Source organism: Dipodomys spectabilis, unplaced genomic scaffold, assembly GCF_019054845.1.
Source record: "Dipodomys spectabilis isolate Male_0828 unplaced genomic scaffold, ASM1905484v1 ptg000236l, whole genome shotgun sequence".
In the NCBI taxonomy this organism is placed as follows: domain Eukaryota; kingdom Metazoa; phylum Chordata; class Mammalia; order Rodentia; family Heteromyidae; genus Dipodomys; species Dipodomys spectabilis.
Genome location: NW_024870913.1, coordinates 192607 through 198606, shown reverse-complemented (window position 1 = coordinate 198606; position 6000 = coordinate 192607). Strand labels below are relative to the sequence as shown.

At 37.2% G+C, this 6000-nt stretch overlaps 1 pseudogene; it reads left to right on the top strand.

Annotated features, from left to right (window-relative positions):
• Positions 1 to 1319: 1319 nt before the first annotated feature.
• The window catches only part of LOC122124489, a 31762-nt pseudogene continuing 27081 nt past the window's right edge, over positions 1320 to 6000 (top strand).

The following is a 6000-nucleotide window of genomic DNA, read 5'->3' as shown; positions in this document are numbered from 1 at the left end:
GCAAATTTCCCAAGAAATACCAAAAGTAGGGCTGTAACACATTTCCTGGGTTGAATCCATGTAGGGAATGAAGAACTGATGTAGCCACGTCTTCAGGGTCTGTTACCTGTAGGGTGGAGTGGCCAATGTCAAATACCTACCTCTGAAGCTGTATAATATCAAAATTCAAATTATCATGGGACCAAATGCCTTGAATATGTCATTGGATATTGGCCCAATTCACATTTCCATCATATTTAAGGGGGTTTACAAAAATGTACGGATAAATAGCATGATATATCATTTTTAACAGAGTCCTCAGCAGTTTTACTTGGTTATTAACATACATCATGGCTTTCCCAAAGTGTTTAGATGTTCCATAATCTTTTTTTCCACTCGCAGTAAAGATATTTTGAGGCAAAGTATTAACATGATATGCTGTATGCATGGTTTGCGTAAGGGCCTTCGCAGAAGCAGTAGCACTAGCAATAAGAGATATGGTAGCAATAATGCTGGCAACCAATATTCTCAAAAATCTGTGGGAGCAGATAAGAGCTTTTTGAACCTTAATAGCAAACGGAAGCCCCAAATCATTATACCATGATTCCATCAACTAAGCAGGCAACATAAGATAAGGAGGTTTCATTGTAACAAACACTGTACATGTCCAAAATGTCTAGGATTACTTATGTAGTTAGTGAGAACACAATTATTTCTTCAAGAGGCATGAAATTCTTCCCCATCCTCAACAACCACACTTTGCCCAACCAGCATGTATGGATCATACATACTTGCACAGTAAATGATACAAATCCATGAAGCAGGATAGGTCTCTGAAACAGCCTTATAGGAAGGTGAAAGGAATTATTCCAAGAGGGCCTTAAGGCAGCAGCCAATGTCCAGATGTCAGGATGAGTTTATCCATTTGGGCTGACCAAGATGGTAGCTGGCAAGACACCATTGATCAAGTCACTCCTCTGAGACCAGTCCTTCAATGCATACTGGGGAACTGCCACCAGTGGAACAGTACACAAGATGTTGAATCCATAGGCTCTTGATGGTGGTTGAACATCAAGGGGTGCAGGAACCTCCTGGCATAATGTAATCCATGTGGGGCACACACCATCTCCTGCCCAAGAAAGTCTAGAAGAGTCAGGCACCGGCTCCATCTTTTTCTATCCATACACCTTTTTCTCCCAGAGAAATATAGAGACATAATCTATCCCTTAATACCTTACTACACATGTACGTTCTACCACACTAACACATTCATGTATGCTGTCCATAAATATGCAATATGTTGTCTAGCAGACAGCCAGTCCATTCTATCAGCCTAGAATATGCCTACAGAAATCCAGCACTTTTCCCCCCAGAGAGCTCTGTGGATAACTCCTCCCATGACACTGATGGGCAATAGGAATTGCAGGTAAGTAGGGCCAGTGTATTTCAGTTGAAACTGGGGACAGGTTATTAGTGCTAGCATAACCACAAATAGGGTTTTTGGTATGAGAGCCTTTCCTGCTCCTTCAACTATCTCTTGACTTCTGGAGGTCAGAGCCTGAATTTGTACCAGCTGTGGGTATGAGGCACCTTCTCCTTCAAGCTTTCTTATAAGTGACCAGCATAATGTCAGCATGGTGGATGAGCATGACTGGAATCCACCTCAGTGCTTCCACATTCTGTGGAGTAACACAAGCATACCATTGACCCCATTGTAAGAGGGTTCAGGACCATTCCAGACTCCTGACAAAGGATGTTTCCATCACATCATCACGATGTGCATGGAAGCTCTCTCCCAACTGTGCTGTGCAAGAGTGAAGCCATCCTATGAACTATTTAAACAATTTCAAACCAAAATGGATAAAGGTATAATGGTATGCAGTGAAATTTCCAATAGCTAATTATTCCTTTTTATTTTTTGAATTTGAGTTTTTAAAGTAGCATCAGGTTGCTCCACAATACTCCATCCTTATGGATTATTGGGGATATCCATGGTAAGAGTAATGTGTAGTTGTGAGCACAAGGTTTTAAAGGCTTGAGAAGAATAAGCAGGACCATTATCAGTCTTAATTTGTTGGGGCAAATCCATAAAGGCAATAACTGTAAATAGATGTGTAGCAACATTTTTATATGCCTCTCCTGTGTGACAGGAGGTAAAAAGCAATCCAGAAGTATCCACAGAAATATGAACATAAGACAAGCATACAAAAGAGGGAACATAAGTCACATCCATTTGCCATAGCTGCCCAGGTAGATGACACTGTGGGTTAACCTCAACAGGGGAGCATCATGAGCAAGTGACAATGGGCACATTGGCAAACTATTGCAAGGGTTTGCTCACAAGTTAATCTAAACTGCCTGCCACGGGCAGCTGCATTTTGATGACATTTTTGATGGGCATCAAGTGCAGCCTCAACAGGAGATTGAATAAGCATAACAAGCTGAGTTAATTCATCAGCAAGGGCGTTGCCATATATTAAAGGTCCAGAATAAAGAGAATGAGCACATATATGGCAAATAAATACAGGAACTGTGTGTTGTGATAACTGCTGCTGGAGGGTAGTAAAAAAGATGTGGCAGATTTTCATCTGAAGTAAGAATAATGGTATCCTGACTGCATTGTAAAACAAAAACATCATACTGGCTAGCTGAGCACAAGTTTATAGCAACAAGACATTATTAGAGCAAAAGTGGTGGAAAGTGCTATTATATTGTACTTGTCTGGTGGAAGTATGATGTAAGGATTGCAACAAAATCTTCAGATCTCTGTCTCCTGAGTAGCTAGGATTACAGGCATGAGCCACCAGTGCCTGGATTCTCCTCACATTCTTTAGCAGTCATTATAGCCTTTTGGACTGTAGACATAGGTGGTAGAGTCTGAATTAAGAGCAGGATTTGAAGCAATTCTATAATGGTGATAAGGTCACAATAGTTTTGTGATGCCACAATGGCATTTGTAATTTCAATTGTTATTAATTCACAAAGAGTTTATGAGTTCCGAGACTGTCATGTCACAAAGGCCTTATGCTGTCAGAAATGTCATGAAGTCCTAACAGGTTTGTGATGTCACAATATGAAAGTAATGTTCTATTGGCGATGTGATGTCACATTGTTCATGATTTTACAATTGATTTCAGATATCACGTCATATCTAAAAAATAAAGTTGAAAACAGACTATAAGCTCACAAAGAACCTAAGATATAATCATGCAATTATTTCACAAAAAAATATGAGTACAGGACAGGTTTTTAATGCCACGATGGATTAGTATGTCACAATGGAAATGTAATGTTTCAAATTATAGAATTGCTTCAAATTGTGACATAAATACATTGTCATGCTATGATATTGTGACATCACATTCATTGCAATTATTATATGACTATCCTATTGTGTTTTTACAAAGTTAGTATGACATAACATTGTAGTATTAACAACTTACTGACATCAAAAAACTACTATAAAATCATATTTTGACATCACATTTCTATTATGGTAACTGTCCATTGAGATTTCACAAACCTATAATGGATGACCCCATATTTTAGAAAGGCTCTTTTTCTGAACTCATAGTTTTGTGAGTCATAATGGTTATAGTGTCACAATGGGTTTCTGATATGAAAGCACATGCCACAATTGAAATAGAATGAAATCCCAGAATAGACATTTACAATGTGTACAATGTCCCAATGGACATGTGATAGCACATTACTATGATGTCTTTGTAGTTTTGTCATTTTACAGTGGGCTGAATGCATCATGAGGACAATGTGGTGTCACAATGGTGATGATGACACAAAGGTTTGTAATGTTACAATGGCATATCTGAACTCAATTATCAATCGCTCTCCATGTGGATATGGGTACACAAAGGGACTGTGATGTCACAAAGGCCATGTATTTCAAAAGGTGCTATTAGAACACAATTGGTTTGTTTTGTCAAATGTGACAGTGATGTCACAATGGCAATGTGATGGCACAATGGATTTGTGATATCACAGTGGTGATGAGGTTTGTGATACCACAATGAATTTGTAATATCACAGGGACATAGCCAATGTCAATTACAACTAGTTCACAATGAGGACATGAATTCACAAAGAGAGCCTGTTTTCTAAAATATTATGGGGTCATCCATAAGTACACAAAATCACAATGGACAGTGTTATCATGAGAAAAATGTGATGTCTAAATATGATTTCACAGTAGTGTTGTGATGTCAATGAATTGGCAATACTACAATGTTGCATCAAAATAGGTTTGTGATGTGATGATGCCAATGTGATGTCACAATGTCGGTGACATAATAAGGAGTTTGTGATGTCACAATCACATATCAGACCTTAATTGCTATTAGTTCACAATGAGGAGCTTGAGGTCCCAATCTCTTGAATTTTCCAGTGTTATCAGATAATAATAGGTTTGTGCAAGTACAACAGGACTGTGATAACATAATTACAATGTGATATCACAGTATCATGTCACAATGTTTTGATGTCACAAGTGGTTGGTGATGCCATAATGGTGATGATATCACTGTAAGTTTGTAATGCAAAATGGGTTTGTGATACCACAATGTAATGCCCAATCTCAATTTTAATAATTCACAATGAGTAAATAGTTCACAAAGTGAATGTGATGTCAAAAAGGTCATGTGCTATCACAAATATAAAGTCCTAATAGGTTTGTTAAGTCACAATATGACAGTAATGTCATACTGGCAATGTGATGTCACAATGGTCTTCATGTCACAATGTATTTCTAATATCACATACATATCTGAAAAGTTGAGGTAAAAAATAGATTATGAGTTCACAAAGGATATAAGATATCAACATGACAACATATCACAAGTTATGATGAGGAGTGGTTTGTGTTTTCAAAGTTGTTTAGTGATATCAAAAAGCCTTGTGTTACTCAAAGGGGTTATGAGTTCACATTAGTTTTCTAATGTCACAATGTGAAGTACTGTCACAATGGAAATGTGATGTCACAATGGTTTGTGATGTCACAACAAATTTGTAAGATTACAATGATATGTACAATTTCAATTGTTACTGGTTGACAATGAGGATATGAGTTCACAAAGAAAGCATGTTTTCTAAAATGTAATGGGTCCTCTAAAATAAGTACACAAAATCACAATGGGCAGTGTTAGCATAATAGATAAGTTATGTCAAAAAAGTATGGCATAGTAATTTTGTGATGTCAATGATTTGGTAATAATACAATGTCATTTCTTAATAAGTTGGTGCTGTCACATTGGGTTAGTGATATTACAATGGAAATAGAATGTCACAAAGGTTTGTGATGATACAATACTCACAGGGTCACAATGGGTTTCTGATATTAAAGAACATGCCACATTAGAAATAGAACATCATCATAGAACAGACATTCACAATGTATCTGGGACATCACAATGGCCATGTAATGTCACAATGTATTGTACTTTATTATCCCAGTGAGGTGATGGCATCATAATGGCAATGTGATGTCACAGTGGTGATACTATCACAATGGGATTGTTATAGCAACATATCAGATCTTAATCCATATTAATTCACAAAAGGATATGATTTTAAAAACATTGAGGTCCCAAATGGGATGAATATTCTAAAATATTATGAGGTCATAATAAGTTTCAGAAAACACAATGGAACAGTCATATTATAATGGCAATATGATGTCAAAACATAAACTTATAACAAGGTTTTGAGGTCACCATTTGTTGGTGATGTCATAATGGTGACAAGGTCAAAAATACATTAGTGATGTCACAACTGTATGCCTGATCTCAATTGTTCTTAATTCACAATAAGTATATGAGTTCATCAGGTCCTGTGATGTTACAAGGCTATGTGTTGTTAAAAAGGCCATGAAGTCCTAGCAGGCTTCTGATGTCACAATGTGACAATAATGTCATAACAGGAGTGTGGTGTCACATCACAAAGCATTTCTGACATCACATGTCATATCTGAAATACTATGAGGTCAAAAACAGATTATGGGCTCATAAG